The following is a 22,184-nucleotide window of genomic DNA, read 5'->3' as shown; positions in this document are numbered from 1 at the left end:
GAGTGCTGGGATTAAAGGCGTGTGCCACCAACGCCTGGCAAAAAATAAATTCTGCAAAAACACACACTACAAATATATAAACACTCCGTATAGTACATGTGTGAGACAATTTATGGAAGTTAGTTCTTTCCTTCTGCCATGTAGTATTTCCTTCTGCCATGTGATTGAAACTAGGTGATTAGCCTTGACAGCAACACCCTTATGCCTGAGTCATCTTGCTGACCAAGGCCCAAGTATTATATGAAATTTCAGAAGGGGAGCTGAGGAACTTGAAAGTCCCTTAATGCAGTGTAAGTCTGTGATTCTAGAAAGGTCCATTATGATTTGCTGAAGTTTTAAGTTGCCAAATATCTTTGTGGCCCATATTTTTAGACTTCTGTGTCTGCTTTGTCTGAATATTCAGGAACAAGGTTACTTAATCCTCTGTTATCATCTTATTTTTTCATGCTTTCCTTTTTTTAAGGAGAAGTACTGGGAGATAGAGTGCTCCGATAAGGGTGACACATAGAATAAAAGAATTGAAAGCATACCAGCCAATTCACAAATAATATGTTTATACAAATGCTGGACAGAGATTCAGTACATTTGGAAAGGCTGTGACAATAATACTGTTATCCAAAGGAATGTGAGTCATGAGAAGCATTGTTCAAAGAGTTGGGCTGGGATAGCTGCAAAAACCTTGGCACTGGGCCACCTTCTCATCTGTGACATTTATTGTAAGTCAATATTCAGGATCTTGATTGAAGACTCATGCTGTGAAACATAATAAATGTAACATCTAGAAAACAAGGGAGAACAGATTTGGCTGGGTTATATAGTCCTGTGTGACACAGGTTATCCTTATGAAAAGAATAACTATCAAATTTGAAAGACGGAAAATAGACACAGCCAAGACAGTCAGAATTCTGCATCATTTAAAAAAGATGCCTGTAATTTTCTTTACCTGGGAGTAGTCATTATGAAGTAGGGTGTCATTATCCCAGTTGTTAGAACATGGCGCATCCTTTATAATAGACTTTGATACCTGACTTTCTCCTTAGGGGAGATGTTTAATTTTGTTCAAATCATGTTTCCTGGACCACAAAAAAAGAAAAGTTAGAGAAGAACAACAGTCAAAAATGTTTTTCCACTTGGGTGAACTCTTGTTTTCATGACCTTAATATTATGTGCAAAACCTTACATGAAAGGGCAAGTGGGCCCCCAAAATGTGTTGCCTTCCACATAATCTTCCTCTTTAATGATGACCTTCTCTCCTTGATCCATATGACTGAGTGTTATTGGACATGAGTAACTGAAACAAACTGCTGTGCTCCACGCTGGCATAATAATCCCATCTCTGCCTTCTTATGCTCTTGGTGTATGAGTCCATTAACCCTTTCACAAACATCTAAGAGACACCATGACCATGGAAAATCTTACAGAGAAAGACATTTAATGGGGTGGCTTACATTTTGATAGGTTTAGTCCATTATCATCATGAGCAGAAGAATGGTGGCATGCAAGCAGACACGGTGCTTGAGCTCAGAGTCCTACATCTTGATCAGCAGGAATTAAGATGTGAACTTAGATACTGGGTGTGGCTTGGGCACCTACAAGATCCCAATGCCTACCTATACAGTGATATTCTTCCTCCAAGAAGGCCATACTTACTCCAAAAAAAGCCACATCTCCCAGTAGTGCCATTCCCTGTGAGCTTATGGGGACAATTGCATTCAAACTACCACAATGATATTTTAGTCTAAATGAATTATTTCAATTTTTTCCTGCAAAATATTTGTAACATAATTCTTTATTTTTGGGGGGGATTTCACAGCATGCACTCTAATCCTCCTTACCTCCCTGTCCATATCTGCCCCTTACTCCAGAAGTATTCCCCCAATTAATTAGAAATAGAACAAAACAAAAGAAACAAAAGAATCACCTCACTGTTCTGTCATTCTATCACCTTTTCATTTATCCCAGTGTGTCACATAGAATACCCTTTTGTTCAATCAGCTCCACCTGCAAAATTTCCACTGCAATGAGTCATTGGTCTGGTTCAATGCCTCTGACACACCATCACCACTGGGCCCTTATCCAAACTCTTCTCGGATATCTTACTGTTGCCTTGAGTTGTGGAGCTCATGCAGCCATCGCTCCACAGGACCAGTCCCCTCATGCACTCTAGCAGGTGGGTCAATCCAAGGTCTAGGATATGGACTTGGGCAGTAGCTGAGCTGGTTGGTCTGGGCCACTGGAACCACTTCCCTCAGGTGAGGGGCAGAGTCAGCTCTCCTCGTCTCATGCCATCGGGGCCAGCTCTCTCATGATCATGGTGAGGGATGGGGCTATCTCTCTCAATTGCAGGGGCCAGTTCTCACACGAGGGTCTGTGCCAGCTTTCCTGTTGCAGTGTGCAGTCAAGAGCAGGGCCAGTTATCCTAGGGTCAGTAAGGGGTGGTGCCATCTTAACATGACCTTCAAATTTCAATACACATGGCTACCCCCTGGGGTAACATGGTCACAGACATCACCACAGACCCTTGCTGCGGCAGGACCATGGACCCAGACATGGTCCCAGGAGACAGTGTATGACACTCAAATCAGCATAGCTCCAGTGGCAGTATGACCCTTGACTACCAACATGGCCCTACATGGTGGTCCAGATCCCTGGCATCAGCATGGCCTTTGATGGTGTCAGGAGCCTACTGACATGTATACAGACCCTGGCTGTGACAGGATCATAGACCCAGACGTGGCCTGTGCATCCTGGGCCCAGACATTATCATGGCACCTTGTGGCAGTGCAGACCACTCAGATTTGTATGGCTCTGGATGCTGCATGACCCTCAGATCCCAACACTGCCTCAGGTGATGGCCTTGACCCCATGTATTCTCATGGCCTTTGGTGGTATCAGGAGTCATGGATATCAACCCAGATTCTGGCTGTTGTAGGGCCACAGACCCAGAAATGGCCCTACAAAGCAGCCCAGACTCAGATGTCATTATGACGATGGGTGGCAGCACAGGACATCCAGATTAGCATGGCCTCCACTTCGGCATAACCCTCAGACGTCAGCATGGACTCATGTCTCTGACTAGACCCCAGTCACCTGCATAGCCTTCAGTGCTTACTGAAGCCATGGACATCAACACAGACCTGGCCACAGCAGGGCCATGGCCACAGACATGAGCTCTGGCAGCAGCTTGGGCCCAGATATTATCATGACTGGCCACTAAGTCCAACACCAAAATGGCCACAGGTGGTGACCCAGACCCCAGGCATCCTTGGGGCCTTGGTGTTGACATGGGTCAGGGCCATCAACACAGACCCTAGCTATGGTAGTATCATGGACTCAGACATGGCCGTAGGCAGCAGCCCAGATCTGGATGTCACCTTGGGCTCAAGTGGCAAGAAGGCATAAGCCCATTCTTCTCTACTCTCACTTCTTCAGAACTTGCTCTTCTATAGCACATGAACTATTCTGCCTCTCTTTCTCTCCTATTTCTCTGCCACATACTTGGTCATCATAATGTCGCCCACTCTGAAGGTAAATGCATTCAGGAAGTTTGGACCATGAGCACACTGGCTTCCCCATGGGTGTCTTTCACCTACCTGAACTGCATGACATCAGGCAGGCTTGGGGATGCCTTCAGACAGACCTCTATGCAAAATACTTTATAATAAAAAAATTATGCATGTTTGGGGCTTCCATTTTTGGCTATGTGTGAGTCCCTGAGAGGGATTACAGAACTCAACTGAAGAAAGGTAGACCCCAAATCATATATTTAGTTAAAACACCATCTAACAAAAGAATCCTTAATATTTTATTCTCTGTTACAAAACTGAATCTTCTGCAGCTCTCAACAGCATTGAATTTTATTTGTTTTGCTTATGGGGTATGATGCCTCCATTCAGTTGTTTGTCAAAATCGATTTTTTTTTGTTTTAGATATACTTTTTTCCTATTATTTATGGCAACTCTTATTTTAATGTGTGTTTTGAATCCCTTGTCAGGGATACATTTAACTCTATTTACTCTCACTCTTCCTGTTTTTAACTTAGGCACTAAAATTACTTGTGCAATGAATAGTCAAACTTTCTGAAATATATTTACTTTTGATTATAAAAGGTTTCCTTCTCTGTGGACTCAGAACGGGTTCCTGGAAATCTATGGAGTGGTGGGAATCATAGGATGTTTTTATGAATAAATAAAAGATAACAAATAAAAGATATGCTAAGGTTTGAGGAGAGACTTTTGGTAGTTCCTCCTCTCAGCCCTTTCTATAGGTAGAATTGTAATTCATCAGTAAAAGTCTACATTTTAAGATGCTACAACCTCGGGTCTTATTTCCAAAACATTTCAGAGATCAGTTTTCTGTTTCTGAATTTTTTTTTTAATTTTAATTTTTATTTTAACTTTTCCATCTGCTTCTGTGTTTAGATAGACATCACAATCCTTTTCATATTTCTCTTCAGAACTGGGCTGGCAAAAGGCTGAAAGCAGGTTATTTCACAGAATAAAAGGTATTCTATGTTTATAACTACATATTAGTCTGCTCTCAGTCTTGGCTGGGGAAGCTTCTCTTTATAGTAGGTGGTAACCAATGCAAAGACTCATAATGGTCAAAGTGCTGAGAATAATTGAGTTCTGAGTGTTCATCTACAAATAAGACATATATATCATTCCTCCAAGGCTCAGGGAGCTTCATAGAAGAGGATGGAAAGAATATAAATTCCAGAGGATGGGGATCTCCACTGTGATATTCTTTTGTCTGAACACAATATGGTCATTGCACCCATGAGCTCACAGAGCTGCAGTTACCTGCCTAAGACCTATGCAATATTGGGCCCTGAGACATATTTTATGGATGGAGAAAGGGATCATGGTGCTCTACACACACACTCTATCACCACCCCCCAAAATAACAGAAATTAACTTATCACTGGTCATTAACATCCTTTAATAACCGTGGACTCAATTTGCCTGCAAAAAGACACAGGCTAACAGAATGAATACAAAAATAGGATCTGTCCTTCTGGGCATACAAGAAACACACCTCAAGTTCAAAGACAGATAGATACTACCTTAGAGTAAAAGATTGAGAAGAGATTTTCCAATCTATTAGGCCTAAGAAACAAGTAAGTGTAGCTATACTAAATATCTAAAAAAATAGACTTCAAATTAAATTTAGCCAAAAGAGGTGGAAATGGGCATTTCATATTCTACATAGGAAAAAATCCATCAAGATGAAGTCTCAATTCTGAACATCTATGCCACAAATACAAGGGCACCCACATCTGTAAAAGAAACTACAGCTTAAATTGAGCATCAAAACCCACATCATAATAGTGGGAGATTTCATACCCCACTCTCACCAAATGGACAGGCCTGCCAGACAGAAGCGTAACAGAGAAATAGGAGAACTAACAGATGCTATGACTCAAATGGACTTAACAAACATCTATAGATCATTCTACCCAGACACAGAAGAATATACCTTCTTTCCATCACATCATGCAACCTTCTCTAAAGTTTATCACATACTCAGTCACAAAGAAAATCTCAGCAGATACAAAATTTGGAATCACTGCCAGTATCTTATTGGATAACCACGGCTTAAAGTTAGAATACAACAACTACACAAATTGCAGAAAGCATACAACCTGATAGAAATTCAGAAATGCTCAAATGAAGCATCATTGGGTCAAGGAAGAAATGAAGAAATTAAAGACTTCTTAGATTTCAATGAAAATGACCTCACAACATACTCAAACTTATGGGAAACTATGAAAGCAGTGCTAAGAGGAAAGTTCATATCACTAAATGGCTACATAAAGAATTTGAAGAAATTTCACACTAGTGACTTAACAGCACATTTGAAAGCTCTAGAACAAAAAGAAGCAAACTCACCCAGGAGGAGTAGATGACAGGAAATAATCAAATTAAGAACTAGAAGAATTAAAATATAAAAAGAGAACAATACAAAGAATCAATGAAACCAAGAGTTGGTTGAGAACAATCAACAAGATTATCCAAGCTAACCAAAAGGGAAAGAGAGAATATCCAACTTAGCAGAATCAGAAACGAAAATGGGAACGTAACAACATTGAGCAAATCCAGAGAAGCATTATGTCGTACTTCAAAAACCTATACTCCACAAAACTGGAAAATCTAAAAGAAATGGGCATTTTTTCGATAGGTACCACACACAAAATTTAAATCAAGACAAGATAAATATTTTAGATAGACCTATAACCCCAAAGGAAATATAAGAGCAGTCATTAAAAGTTTCCTAAACCAAAAAAGCCCAGGGCCAGATAGTTTTAGCACAGAAACCTGCTAGAATTTCAAAGAATAGGTAATACCAATACTCCTCAAATGGTTCCAAACAGAAACAGGAGGAATGTTAACAAACTGTTTTTATGAGACTACAGTACCCTGATACCCAAACCACACAAAGATGTGACAGAGAAAGAATTACAGACTAATCTCCCTCATGAATATTGATGCAAAAATAGTCAAAATAATGGCAAACTGAATCCAACAACAGAAAAAACAAACAAACAAAAAAACAAATATCCATTATGATCAGGTAGGCTTCAACCCAGAGATGCAGGAATGGTTCAATATAGAAACTCTGTCATTGTAATTCACCATATAAGAAAACTGAAAGAAAAAAACCACATGGCCATCTCATTAGTTGCTGAAAAATCCTTTGGCAAAATCCAGCACTCCTTCATGATAAAGGTCTTAGAGAGATAGTGACACAAAGAACATACCTAAACATAATTAAGTCAATATACAGGAATCCAGCAGCTGACATCAAACTAAATGAAGAGAAACTGAAAATGATCCCACTAAAATAATGAACAAGACAAGGCTGTCCACTTTTTCCACATCTATTCACTATAGTACTTGAGGTTCTAGCTAGAGCAATAAGACAATAAAAGGAGATCAAGGGGATACAATTTAGAAAAGAAGTCAAAGTTTTGATATTTTCAGATTATATGTGCATATTCATAAGTGACCCCAAAAATTCTACCAGGGAACTTCTACAACTTATTAACATCTTCAATAATGTAGTGGGATACAAGATTATCTAAAAAATCAGTAGCCCTCCAATATATAATTGATAAATGGGCTGAGAAAGAAATCAGAGAAACATCACCCTTTGCAATAGCCACAAGCAATATAAATATCATTTGGTAACTCTAACCAAACAATGAAAAGACCTGTATGACAAGAACTTTAAGTTTGAAGAAAGAAATTAAAGGAAATATCAGAAAATGGAAAGATCTCCCATTCTCTTCGATAGGTCTGATAAACAGTAAAAATAGCAGTCTTACTAAAAGCAATCTACAGATTCAATGCAATCCCCATTAAAATCCAAACACAATTCTTCACAGATATCAAAAGAACAATACTCAACTTCATATGGAAAAACAAAAATACAGGATAGAGAAAACAATCCTGTATTATAAAGGAACTTCTAGAAGCATCACCATCCCTGACTTCAAGCTTTACTATAGAGCTATAGTAATAAAAACAGATTGGTATTGTCATAAAAAACAGACACATAGTCATTGAATCAAATTGAAGACTCTGACATTAATCCACACACCCATGAGCACCAAATTTTTGACAAAGAAGATAAAATTGTACAATGGAAAAAAGAACACATCTTCAAAAATGGTTTTGGAATAGCTAGATGTAGACATGTAGAAGAATGCAAATAGATTCATATCTATCACCATGCATAAAACTGAAGTCCAAATGGATCACAGACCTCAATATAAAACCAGTTACACTGAATCTGATGAAAGAGAAAGTAGGAAGTAGCCTTGAATGAATTTGCACAGGACAACATTTCCTAAATATAACACTAGTAGTATGGACACTGAGAACAATTAATATATGGGACCTCCTGAAACTGAGAAGCCTCTGTAAGGCAAAGCACACAATAAGTAAGACAAAAAGGCAGCCTATACAAGATAAGATATAAAGCAAAGGATAGCTAGGCTACATTCCTCAGCCTCAGAGAAGCTAGGTAACGAGGAAGAGGCTAAGAGGGAATACATGGATTGCCCTAAGAAGGAGAAATAGATCTCCTGGGAAAATTTGGAGTTGGAGGGCAGGGAGGGAGAGAGGGGAATTGTATGGTCAGTTTGGTGGAAGGATGGGAGGGAAAGCAATGAAAGAGATCCTGGTAGTATCCTGATACCTGATCACAAGTTGTGTTAGTGAGTTCTGGCAACAAAAACTGTTTTACTGTCACAGACAGACATGTAGACCAATGGTATAGGATAGAAGACCAGGAAAAATTCCCATAAAACCATAGTCAGCAGATATTTTACAAAGGTGTCAAAAAACAAACATCAGCAAAAATACAGCTTTTTAAACAAGTGGTCCTGGGAAAATGGGGGTATCTATCTGAGAAAGAAATAAACACAATCTGTATAGGTCCACCTGTAGGAAAACTGATTTAAAAGGTGCAAAAGACACTAATGTAAGACTCAAAATCCTGAAACTTCAGAGGAAAACACAAGCAAAATACTCTGAGACATAGGCGATGTCTTTTTGAGAAGGGTTTCAATAGAACAAGAAACACCACCAAAATTCACAAATGGGATTCTATTAAATAAAGAATCTTTTGTACAACAAAAGAAACAATAGAGTGAAGAGAACCTACAGACAAGAGAAAATCCTTGCCAACTACACATGTGACAGGGTATTAATATGTACCTTATAAAATACTCCAAAAACTAAATACCAAAAAAATTACGAAAAGCAAAAACAATCATGCAATCAACCAATGGGCTGACAAGTTGAACAGGCAATTCTCAAAGGAAGAGCTATCCAATAATATTTGAATAGACAGTAAATATTTGAAAGATTGTTCAATATCCTTAGCCATCAGGATTATGAAAATTAAAACCACAATGAGATAAAGAGGCATCTATGCTGGGCCCAAAGTTTGTTTTTATTCTATCTTATTTATTGTTATCAATAGTAGTAGTATAGATGCCCGTTTGTGTCCTAATGAGAAAGAGAAAGGATGTGGATTTTGGTGGGAAGTGGGGAAGAGTCCAGAGAGGGGAAATTGTAGTCAGAATACACTATATAAAAACATATTCAATTCCAAAAAAGAAGCATATAATAAAAATTTCCCTCCAAAAGGCTTTGCCAATATTTGATAATATTTAGAAATAAATAATAAATCTGGCATTCTTAACTTCTTGAATTATTCACTTAATTTTCACAGTGAGGCATGATGGCAACAGCCATGATTATAGGATGGTGACCAAACAAAATTCAGATGTCAGGAATGATGCTACTGCAGGCCTCCAGTTATTTGCCTGGAAGACAGAATCCATGGGAAAGAATGGGCCTTTGGTTGGACATTGTGGTATAAGCTTGGCTGCACACCTAGATGTGTGTCTCCATTCGTACATCACTAGGTGTCTATCCCCACAATCACCCAGGCTATAAACTTCATGAATTTGCAGAGTTTGGTTTTGTACAACATTCTATCCTGAGGCATATCGAAACCAGGCTGGTAAGACAATAAATATTTACTGAATGAAAACAGAACAAACAATGCCCCCTACCCACCAAACACCTACACTGAAAATCTATGCCACACCAGTAAAAATAATTGTTATCAGAAATCAAAGGGCATCAAGTGCTGCTGAGCAAGTGAGGAAAGTAGAGGTTTACATGCTGTTGGTAGGAATGTAAAAACCGGTTGTTTTCCAAAAATAAAAGCAAAAATTGTTCAACAGCTATGACACCCCTGGCTTCCATATCCAAGGAAATGCAAGTTAACATATAGCAGATGTATACACACACCCATGCTTAATGCAGCTCTCTTCACAATAGCCAAGCTACACAGTCAGACTAGAAGTCCATCAGCAGATGAACAGGTAAATAAAATGTATTTTAGATGCACAATCGATGCCTGTTCTTCTGTAAAACAATGAAATTGTGACATGGAAGGAAAATAGGTGGAATTGGAGAATATGATACTAGATTAAATAAGTCATACTCAGAAGGATAAATATCACATGTTCTCTTTTATATGTGCAACCTAGGTTTACATTTACACATACAGGTGCAGGGCTTGAAAGCAGAAAGGGGACTGAGAGAAAAGAAAGAGGTCCAAGGCTGTAGTGACGAGACAGCAGGTCTGAGTATATGTAACATGGAAGCAGAAGGGAATGTTTGAGGCAGACGTGGGTCAACAGGGAGGGCTAAAGTAGGGCATGCTGGGGCAACAAGAGCAAAGTATCTCTCTCTCTCTTTCTCTCTCTCTCTCTCTCTCTCTCTCTCTCTCTCACACACACACTCACTCACTCTCTCTCTCTCTCTCTCTCTCTCACACACACACACACACACACATACACACACAAATATACAATGAAACCCATTAGTCTATTGCTAACTAAAATTACTTAAATTTTAACCAGCAAACAATAGCAGAAGAAACTTCTCAGTAGGAGTGGTAAGAGAAAAGGAAGTAAAAAATTTGATACTCTAGTCCCTAGTTACCTCTGCATAAAAGATGCTCTGCAGCAGCTCCCAGCAGCATCCCCTCTTCTCCAGTGAATTATGTTTTTGGTGATGATTCATGCGCTGTACAGTCTGTTCTCCATGGCTCCACTGATAAAATTACTTTTCCCCTCCATGTCTTCATTTGCTGTCAAAACTCCTGTAGCTATTTTATATTTTGTTTTGATGTTTTGTTTTTTTGTGATTCATATTCAAAATTACAAAAAAGACTTTTTATAAGTTTATTTTATTTTATACCTTTAAATTGGTGAATACTTTTCAGCTATATGGTAAATTTGTGTGTATCTGTACATGTGCGTGTGTATATGTAGGGATGCATATAAATATACTTATGCTGAGGTCAGAGGTCAGTGGCAGAGTCTTCATTTACTCTCCACCTTGTTGTTTTGAGCTAAAGTTTTCATGGAATCCAAGCTTATTAATTATGTTAGACTGACTAGTCAGTCAGTGTCATGGACTTTTCTGTCTCTTTCTCTGAAGCTCAAGGAGTGTAGGTGTGCACTAGCCCAGACATTTACTTGTAGTCAAGTGTTTGAACTCGTGTTTTCATGCTTACATGACAAGCACTTTACCGACTGAGTCTCCAAGTTAATAGTCTTTTCTGTTATGTCTTCTTCCCCACTTAAACATAATACTTTTTTTCCATGGTGGGATGACTATTTTTTGTCTCTTACCTCCAGCACCCTGAACTTGGGGACTTCCAAGAGATAGACTTATGGGAAAGAAGGCCAATTATTCCTGTGTGACCAGGTTATGAGTCCATATTTCGACTTTAAAGACTTTAAAGATCCCATCATTGCCAGATTCTTAGATCTACCCTATCAACATATCCAGCAAACTCGAAACAAAGCAGCAATAGGCACAAGGCCACAGTAAAGCTGTTTAATGGAAGACTTTTCTCTCTATTTTTGGGATAGTAAAGAAGAATGGTGCCTGGGAGTGCACATTGTCATGATTTGCATACAAAGTAGTCCCAGCCTGGAAGGCTGGAATCTTGGTGCTTTTCTGCTACATACAATCCTTGAGAAGTGATTGGATACTGAAAATGCTAACTTCATCAATGGATCATTCATTCAGGGCCTACCAGGCTAAAGAAGCCCTGTGGGTATGCTTCTGAAGGCCCTATCTATCCCTGTACTGTATCTTTGTGCTTCCCTGAAGTGAGCAGTCGTGTTCCCCCACACCCTTCAGCCATATGTTTCACCTCACCTCAACATGGACTGAACTCTCTGAAACCACTGGGGAAACAGACTTTTCTCCTCGAAGCTGTGTCTCTCAGGAGTTTTGTCACAGTGATGGTACTCTATTAACAGCTACCTTGTATTTGACTTCTTGATGTGACCTTGGTTAAATTATCCCTCAAAGACTTACATAATTATTAGGGAAAAAAACCCACCAGGATTTAGGACTAGAAAAGGTCTAAGCTTCCCCTTGTTTATCCTGGGGGTTTTACACTCGGAGTTTTTGCCAGCTGCTTTACTGTTTGGGTCCTTGTGGGACACATAGGATGGTTGTAGTATTACACTTAACTCAGTGTAAGACATTGTCAAATGATGGTATTTGGAATAACTGTAGTCAAAAGATACAGTAGTTTAGTGTTTGAGCTTCCTAGGGAGAGCAATATATCATACTGCCCAACATCTACATCCCCAAATGCTTTCTTTATTGACAGGCTTACTGACTGTACTTTTTTTCTTTATTCTGGCAGACACCCTGTGTGGCATACAATTCTGGGTATATTTTACATTCAAAGTTGCAGTGTTGCAAGAGGCTGGCCGCTCTGAAAGAGATGTGAGAACCTGGCAGGACTTTGCTGGATATAGCTTGTGCATCCTGACAAGATAAAAGGGACCTGTGACAGAAAACACAAATGGGGATGTGCTTTATGTGCTTCCAAGAGAAAAGTGGAGAGACGGCGAACCACAGAGGGCATAGATGAATTTTGGGACAATTTCCTTTCTAGGAGCTGTCCAGAAGAGAAAATGCAGAGCAGGGAGAGCTGACCAGAGGGCAGGAGCAGGATTGATGTGGAAGGCAGACTGCAAGGCAGAGGAACTGCCTTGTTTACAGAGAAACTTTGCTCAGTGGCAAAGAGTGCTGACAAGGTTGCAGCGATAACACACAAGGGCTCCAGCACTGGAGCACGGGGACACTATTGGGAATAAGGGTCATAGCAGGGGCAATAAATAGAATCCCTTCAATTCCAATCTAATGCTGACATCACCCTAATTTTCTAGAAAAGTTACAGCTTCCAGTTTCATGAAATCATTCTGTCACTGGGCCAACCAGGCTTTGCTCTTCCCTTCTCTTGGGAGGAAAGGTCTTTGAAATGGCCTCTCGATTTCCATCCTAGGAAAATGCACCAAAGTCCCTAACTTGCTATCAGTGTTCCAGGCTTTGATGGAGGCAACTTGTTTTAATTCTAATCAGTAGGAAATTAGACCCCAAGGAATATAGGTAAGGTCTTCAACTAATTTCATGTTAAAATCATGCAAAAAGTTTCCAGATGTGTCCATGAACTGTGTAAATTTAATAAAAACTGATGTGCTCATTGGCATCAATGCTTTTTGTGCTGGCATGAACAAATTTGATCTTCCATTGTCCACTTTGCTTCAGTTCTTTCTCTTAATAGTCCTCATCCCAGAGAGAAAGTCTATTAGCATGCACAGATGTCTGTAACACACAGGGAAAGAGAATAGGATATGAAATTCAAGGAAAGACCATGGCTCTCTCGCTGTGTGTAAAATCATTTCAGAAGACAAAAAGAACTCCTGCTGGACACATGTAAAAGTCCCAGAAAATACTTAACAAGGCTTCATTACCTATGCTGTTGGTGATTCATTCTCTACTTCATTTTGTGAGGGGGGTATGGGAGCTAGTGGATACTTAATTTTTATTTATGTTTTGTTTTATATTTATATTCTCTGTGTGGGGGTGGGAAAAAAGGAGAAAGGAAGAAAGAGGAGACAGACAGACAGAGACAAAGAGACTAAGCCAGACATATCCTTGAAGATTAAAATCCCAGTTTCCTTCACATGTCACCCATTAGTGCTGGAGAGATAGCTCAGTGGTTCAGAGCACATACTCTTTTCTAGAGGACCCGAGGCAGTTCCTAGCACCTATGTTAGGAACCTTACAACAGCCTATAACCCAGTGACTCCAGCTCCAGAGGCCTGACTCCCTCTTTTGGCCACACTCCCTTTCTCCTTTCTTCCCTCCTTTCTTGTTGCCACAGATTCAGCAGTGTTCTCCCCCCTCCTACCACCAAGCTAGGGTCCAGCTGACTGTGGAGTGAAACTTCTAAAGCTCCAAGACCAAATAACCCTTTCCTCCTTTTAAATCATTTCTCTGGGGTATTTTATTACAGTAACAGAAAGATGACTAACATAGGAAGAACTTCAGAATCCATGCTACCACCAAACCATTGGTGATTTTTCCACATAGTTGTCTTGTAGTGCTGTCTTACCTTAGTTCAGTGTATCCAGGAATTAGAAACCTGGTCTAGCCAAAGCTGAGAGAGAACTCTTACTCAAGAAATAATGAAGACATTTGATAAGGCTGATAGAATACAAAACCCTGGCTTTTATCTACAGGTCTCAAGCCATCCTATGACAATGGTGACAGCCAAGTGAGAGCAAGTAAGAAAACTTAACTTCCCATCACCAGAGGGATGACCATCAGAGGGAGGAATGAAGTCTCACCACCCTTTCTCCCTTAAGATCCCTCTGCAAATTGACCTTGAATATGGGCATAGATATGGGGAAATTATGAACAACTAAATCCCCAAATATTCTGGTCAGGCAGACCAGATAACTTCAGGGAATCAGAAAACAGAGATCTTGGCACAGTAGAAATGTAATAAAGTGACCCTTTAAAATTTAAGTGAGATCTTGGGTTCACACATGATATGCAGTGTGTGAGGCAAATTCCCCAAACATACGTAGAGTTTGAGAACTGAGCCATGGAATATATTAATGGCTAAGATCCAGCCTGCCTCCTGGGAAGTTCACAACTGGGACAGATCTGAGCAGTTCTAGAGACTTTAAAAGCAGCATGTAGAAAACTGCTGAAGCCTTGATTCAAACAGATCAATCCTAGTTAAAATAAAAGCATTGGCATTTCCTGTAGGGTTTAAGCAAGATTGAGAGCCACAACGCATTCTAGTTATGTAGACAGCACTTTAGAATTTTTCAGCATATGTGAAAACAGCTGTGTTTCAACTTACATAGGAAACAATATTTACCAACATCAGGATGGAGTAAGTGTTGGGAAATATGAGGAGGACACACACACACACACACACACACACACACACACACACACACACACACACCACAGCTTGACAGGGAGACATGATCCTAGAATGACAGATGAGCAAGAAAAAGTGATTGTAGAGTCTGTGAAAACACCCTTACCCTCTTACTTCTGATGGTGTCTAGGTGGGATTCTTCCATATGTTAGGTGGATAATTTCTCCTTGAGACCTTCTAACTGTGAAGGAGGGTTATTTATTGCCTGACATTATCCAACCCTCTTATGCCTCTGTTGAGTGTTTCTTCAAATACCTGAATATCAACAATGATTTTGCTGATTAAGTCTTATGTAATATTTTAGTTTAATATTTTAAATTTCTTCACAAATAATTTTGATAGATACTTAAAACTTGTACACATTTATGGGGCTCAAAGCATCTTAAGCATTAACATCCACATCCACACAAACACATGTGTGGATGAACTTGTAAAAAACCAAAACGTTTATCTCCCAGCCAAGAACACTCCACCCTGGGACTTCTACCCACATTTCCATCTTCATCACCAGTTAAAAAACCATAAAGAAGCACTGTGTTTCTAGCTTAAGCAAAAGAAAGCAAATAAAACATGTAGTTTTCCAAATGAGAGTCAGATACCCTCTCAATGCACATATAAACAAATGCTTTAACAAATTTAGAATAAAAATGAGCGACAAACTATATCATCGAACAGTACAAACATGATTAACTCAGAGAAGCATGCCTGAGTGGTAGGTACCACAGCACATTAGGAAAGAAGATGTAGTCCATCAACTGTCACAATACGTCAATGGCTTTGAACCTTATCAGTTCTGCACCTTGTATTTACTTTGTTTTTCCTTAGGAACTGTAAGTATCAGAGTGCATATTTTATGTTTAACTATGAGATTTAAATCTTCCTTGGCTCAAAACACACTAATCTACAGCTTTATTAATCTCTCTCTCTCTCTCTCTCTCTCTCTCTCTCTCTCTCTGTGTGTGTGTGTGTGTGTGTGTGTGTGTGTGTGTGTCTGTGTATCTGTGCCTGTGTCTGAGTCTGTGTCTGTGTGTCCACAATTAAGGATGTAATAAAGGGCCACATGAGTGCTTGGAAAATGCTGTACCAATAAGCTATACCATGACCTCCACCTTTAACTCTTATTGATATCTCAAACACAAACTCAGTTCTGCATGGGCTACTGTAGTCTCTTTCCTTTGTTCATCTGTAGTCATAAAATTCAGTGTGGAGAACATACTGAGTTTTTAATATTCATATGCACTAAAATGGGACCAGAATGTTACATGCATGTTTTCTGGAACATAAAATATTGATAACTATTTACCTGAAAGTAAATAACAGGCATATGCTTTTCTTTAATGCCAATTATTATTATTATTATTATTATTATTATTATTATTATTATTATTATTATTAATTTCATCATCATCAATATTTTGGTTTTTTGAGACAGGATTTCTCTATGTAACAATAGCTCTGGCTTTCCTGGAATTCACTTTGTAGACCAGATTGGCCTTGAACTGATAGAGATCTGCCTGCTTCTACCTCCAGAGTTCAGGGATTAAAGGCATGCACCACCACTGCTCAGCCCATGCCTCAATTCTTACCAGCAGAGGAACACAATTGGAATAACAAATCTAATGTATAGGGTCCTTCAGGTGGGACTTCCACAAACACATCTGCTTTAATTTCCTTTTGGGTTGCTGTCCTGTTTTGTTCTCTATTCTGTATGATAAAAACATGATAAACAAAACAAACTTTGGGAGGAAAGAGTTTATTTTGTCTTATAGTCCATTATGAAGGATGTCAGAACTCATGGTGAGGACCTGGAAGAAGGAACTGAAGCAGAGACTATGGAGGAGCATTGCTTGCTAGTCTGTTTTCTTATACAACTCAATGCCACCTGGCTGGGGATGACATTGCCCACAGTGGGTTGGACCCTTCCATATGAATCCTGAATTAAGAAAAATTCCTCCTCAGGCTTGTATACAGATTAAAAAGGTTTTCTCAGCTGAGGTTCCTTTTTTCCCCAATGACTTTAAATTGGGTCAAGTTGACAAAAATCTAACACTATGACCAAAGGCAACTTGGGGATAAAAGAGTTTAATTGGTCACAGTACATCTTCAAGAGTAGTCAAGGCAGGATCAAGGTAGGAGATTGAAGCAGAAGCAACACAGAAACATGCTTTATTTGTTTGCCATCTTTGGCTCATGTTCATCTAGCTTTCTTATTTAACCCAGGATATCTGCATAGGAGTAGAACCATCTGCATGGGGCTGATCCCTCTTAGATCAGATAGAAATTAAAAAATGTCCACAGACATATGACAGGAAAATCTGATGGAGGCAATTTCTCAACCAAAACTCTCTCTACCAGTGTGCCTATAGTTGGTGTTAAGTTTGACAATAAAACTAACTGATATAATACACCCCGTGTCAACATGACACTTATCACTGTTAGACAATAGCTTTCCTTTCTTTGTCCCCAAGATCACATGCAATACAACTTTAAAGGTTAATAGTTAAGAAAATTATAGCAATTTAAAAGTTCAAGGGCTCTTAAAATACACACACACACACTCACACACACCTGCTCTCATAGGCTCAGAGCAGCTCTACTTTCTAAATGTCACTGTCCTTGATGGTTATCCATGATTCCTGGCATCTCCAATGGTCTGAGGTTTCTACTCTAACTGAGAATTTCTTAGAGTACCAAGTCATATTCTTCCATAGTATCTCTAAAACCAGTACCACATGAGAGCTTCTTAGAAACTGCCAAGTTTAACTGCTATCTTGAGATACAGTATCTGGACATCTTCTGTGTGCTGACCCCAAAGAATTATTTCCCCAGAATATCTTGCTTCAATGATACAGAGTTCTTAATAGTCTGAGATGATTTTTCAGCTCTAGCTAACCACATCCCTTGTCCCAATAAGACAAAGTTTTCATAATTCACTGACTCTCAATCTAAAATATAATACCAGTAACCCTACTAGAGTTCTTGCTGCATTCTCAGATGTCACAAGCTAGACCCCCATTTCTTTCTACTTTCTCCTTTTCCAGGCTCCCACAGAAAGTCATTGTAACTCTGAGGACTCAATGCCCTTTCCAACTCTAAACTCCCAAACTGCTTCATAATGAAAGCAGCAATCACACTCTACTGCTACTAAATTTTGTCATTGCTTAGTTTGTTTTCCTCTGATAGACACCATAACTAAAAGCAGCTTGAGGAAGGAAAGAGAATTTTGGCTTTCACTTCTAGGTAATAATCCATCATAGAGAGAAGTCAGCACTGGGATGTAAGCAAAGCAAGGATGAAGCAGGAATGGGACTTGAAGCAGAAAGCATGAAGGAACACTGGCTCCTGGCTTGCTCCCACTGGTTCATGCTCAGATAGCTTTTTATACCTATCAGGGCTACCTATCCAGGAATCACACTGCCAACAGTGGGCTGGGCCCCTCTACATTAATTAGCAATCAAGAAAATGTACCACAGATATGCTGCAAGCCAATATGATAGAGGCAATTTCCCAATTCCTATTCACTTTCCCCAGGTAACTTCCATTAATGACAAATTGACAACAAAACCTAACCAATATAGTACCCAAGTGCTGATATGCCTGGTTTTTCCATCCTTTTTAGAAAGGAGGTAGGAAAACCTTGATTCCTTGAGACTCATCTTGGGGTCTCACTAGTCCTTTTGACTGTAAGTAATTTTCTCTGAGCAAAGCATGGTGTTTTGTCTTCCTGACTTTGTGTCTCACGTCCCTTGAAATGTAAGTGTGTGAATTTTGGCAGGTGAGTGCTCTCTGGAGTCCTCTCTATTCAATCATAAATGACCCTCCAATGCTTTGTGTACGCATAGTCTCTGAAACCTGTTAATTTGGAAGTTAATTAAATTTGCTCAAAAATCTCCCACTAAGAGGTAAAAAAAAATGTCTCTACATCTTCTCATTCAGATGAGAAAATTGAGGAGCAGACAGGCTAAAACATTTCAAAGTTATGAGTATGGACAGTGGTATTTTAACAGGATGTATCAGAATCCAAAACCCATGTTTCCCCCATCACTGATGATTTCTCAGAAACACATCTGGCTCTGTCCTCTGACCTTGTTTTCCCCACTTTCCTCTCTGTTTTTCGGTATCTCATATTTCTTTATTAGTTACCTCTTTTGGCATTTGCTTCCTACCTAATACCACTATTTATCCAATAGTGACTTTGAATTTTTAGTATTTTGGTTCATATTAGAGTATTTTTAAATATATGATGCTCCCTACAATTTAATAAGGTATGGAATGTCTTTTTAAGACTCTAGCAATCTTGGGGAAGATTAGGTAACACCGTAAGGGAGCCCTGAGATGCAACAGCAATATTGCTGTTTCTACAAACAGCTTTCTTGGTTTAATGTGAATAAATAGCCCATCTTCAGTTTTAAGCATCACCAGCAATTTACCACATATTTCTTCTTTGAGATCCCCTAAATCAAGGAATTTCATGCTTATGCAACATTCATATTTTGTTATTCTTCACTCTCTAAATGGTTTGGAGTGATATGTCAGTGGTGTTCAAGGTCAGGGTATGAGGTTATAAATAGTCATTTGGAAGAGTGTAAAAACCCCAGTAGTATTTCCAGGTAATGAGCTACAAGACAAACTCTAAGGCTGACATTTTTACTAGTGCAATCTCTTCAACCCTGCTGCAAGCAGGGGACTCAGGAAAACTCTGCAATGTCATGAAGTTTTTAACATTGCTCTGGACCGTTGGTGCGTTTCCATTATAACTTGTTTTTAGCACCACCATTTAATTCCCAACAATTACTTGGATTTGACAATTCCCAATTTAACAGTTATCTCTTTTTCTGTATTGTCAAGAGTGAGATGATTGTGCAGAGTTTCGTGCACTCTGGAAAGTTCTTGTAAACATTCACCTGCATGCTTAATTTGTTGTGATGACAGTGTTTGAATAAAAGCCCAAGTGAAAACAGTTCACTAGTCCTGGCACAGTCAGTTTCTGAAGGATGGTTTGCCATGGAGTGTGAATATAGACCTGTACCTGGAAGAACATTTTCCATAGATGAGATCAGCTATCAGGCCAGAGTGGAATAGAGTGGAACAGGATTCATGCAGGCAGGTATCACTATGATTAACTACAGTGGTTCTGGCGCCTATAGTTAACACAGTGTTACTCTTTAGAGCTCAGATGTTTGAAGCCATAATCTGAGTGAAGTCTTTACCCCAGGCTATCTCTAGTCATCACTGCATAGTTCTGGTAGCTTCCATGCTGATTGACAGCTTTCTCTTGTTCACTCAGTAAAGTACCTTCAATATTATCCTGATAGGAAGTGATTTTTCACTGACTCTTTTTGTACATGGAACCTCTTTTTGCCAAAAATTTGCTTATACTTCGTTTCTAATTTACTGCTTGTTAGTTATAATGCCAGATGGTTGTGTCAACCCTAGATACCCACTTACTTAGAAACATTTTCTTTGAAATCGGTCATTGAAGGTAAATAAATATATAGATGGTTTTCCAAATTTGACACTATGCTTAGGAATGATGTTATAATATAGACTATATCCTTTCTACAGAAGAGGGTTTCACTGTCTGACAAAAGTCTATCTCTTCTTGTCTTAGTTACGTTTCTTTTTCTGTGATAAAACAGCATGACTGAAAGCATCTTGGGGAGGGAAGGGTTTGATTAACCTTGTGGTTGGTTCCACAGCACAGTGGGTAGTTATGGCAGAAACTCAGAACAGAACAGGAACCTGGAGGCAGTAGATGATGCAGAGGCCATCAGAGGAATGTTGTTTACTGGCTTGCTCCTGGTAATCTGCTCATTCTGCTTTCTTATAGAGTCAGGACCACCATCCCAGAGGTGCCACCATGTGCAATGAGCTGGGCCCTCCCATATCAATCATCATTCAAGAAAATGTACTATAAATTTGACCACAGGCCTGGTGGGAGCATTTTCTCAATTGAGTTTCCCTCTTCCACTATAACTCTAGCTTATGTCAAGTTGACATTAAACCAGTCAACCAGTCAGCACATTTCTTTTCTCAAGTTATATACAGTAGTGAGAATAGGTTATTTGAAAGTTTAAATAAAGTGGTTTACCTGATTATAACTCATTTAGTTTTAATTTACCTTTAACAGCTTGGGAAGACCCTGCAGGTATATATAGTGACATATTGCCTTGCCAGTGAACTTGAAGAAGTGGCCACACCCTTTGAGCATGGTTTCAGGTGCCAATGCCATAGCTTTAAGGTAGATTAGCTGAGAGCACATGTTCTCTTGGGTTGCAGAGAACATCGAAGGGGAGAGATTGTATCTTCTGGAGCAGGAAGACCATGGCAGTTATTTGCTCTTATCTGTGTAAGTTGTTCCCAAATAAAACACCTATTTATCTTTATCTTGGGTCTGGTGAACTCATTTAAACCCCTCCTTCAATTGGCACCCTATGTGGGTGGGTGGATTCCCACCATTAACCCATATGGCTTAACCGCATCCAGCTTCACTGCAATCTAGGTTTCCAGAGAGGGATGCCCACAGCTTCTGATTTTAAGCCGAGTGTGCCATGCAGTTGCTGTAGCCCAGTCTACTAGCATTAGTGAACACCCACTCTGTGCTCTGTGGTGTGCTGAGATTTTGCTCTCCCTTGTGTGGGAACTCATTTAAACCCCTCTTTTGGTTGGAGAAGGGATAAAATCAATTTCCTCATGGCTACTTATTAATCTATTAATTTGTTCATTAGTCGATGAATCCAAAGTGAGAATGTACCAAGTAGAAATGTTGCCAATCTGTCTATAAGAAAGAGGACGACATGGTTAGTGCATGAAAGCATAATTTATGTTTTATAGAATAATCATATAAAATGAATTTCTCTTTTTTCTGGTATTTGCTATTGTAAATAGTGAGAGAACACTGTTGTCTTACTACTTTAGGCTAAGTACATTACAACCAGTTTATCACATAGTAGTTGGTTGTACATTGTATGCCCACCTGAGTCTGTCCCTCTACAGAATAAGTAATGATGAAAACAACAGCACTAATAGTAATAATAACCATAAACAATAGAAACATGCATACAACTTAGGTCAGTGAACACCACTTTTAATGCCTGAACTGAGAAAGCAGAAGCTATCACCCAACCACCACTTCAATTAGGAGAAGAAACACGGAACTTTTGGAATCCTCAGGATTTCTACATTCTAATTTTGTTCTAGTGTCACTCAGAGAAGAAAATAGTGTTTTTTGTTTGTCCTAGCAGTTTATGCTTTTACTACACAAGTTGACCAATTTCATATGTTTGTGGGGAGCTTTTATGAGCATGGTAGGCTGCTATGGTCTT

This window comes from Cricetulus griseus (genome assembly GCF_003668045.3).
Source record: "Cricetulus griseus strain 17A/GY chromosome 1 unlocalized genomic scaffold, alternate assembly CriGri-PICRH-1.0 chr1_0, whole genome shotgun sequence".
NCBI classification, from domain to species: Eukaryota; Metazoa; Chordata; class Mammalia; order Rodentia; family Cricetidae; genus Cricetulus; species Cricetulus griseus.
Note: the sequence above shows the minus strand (reverse complement) of the source record.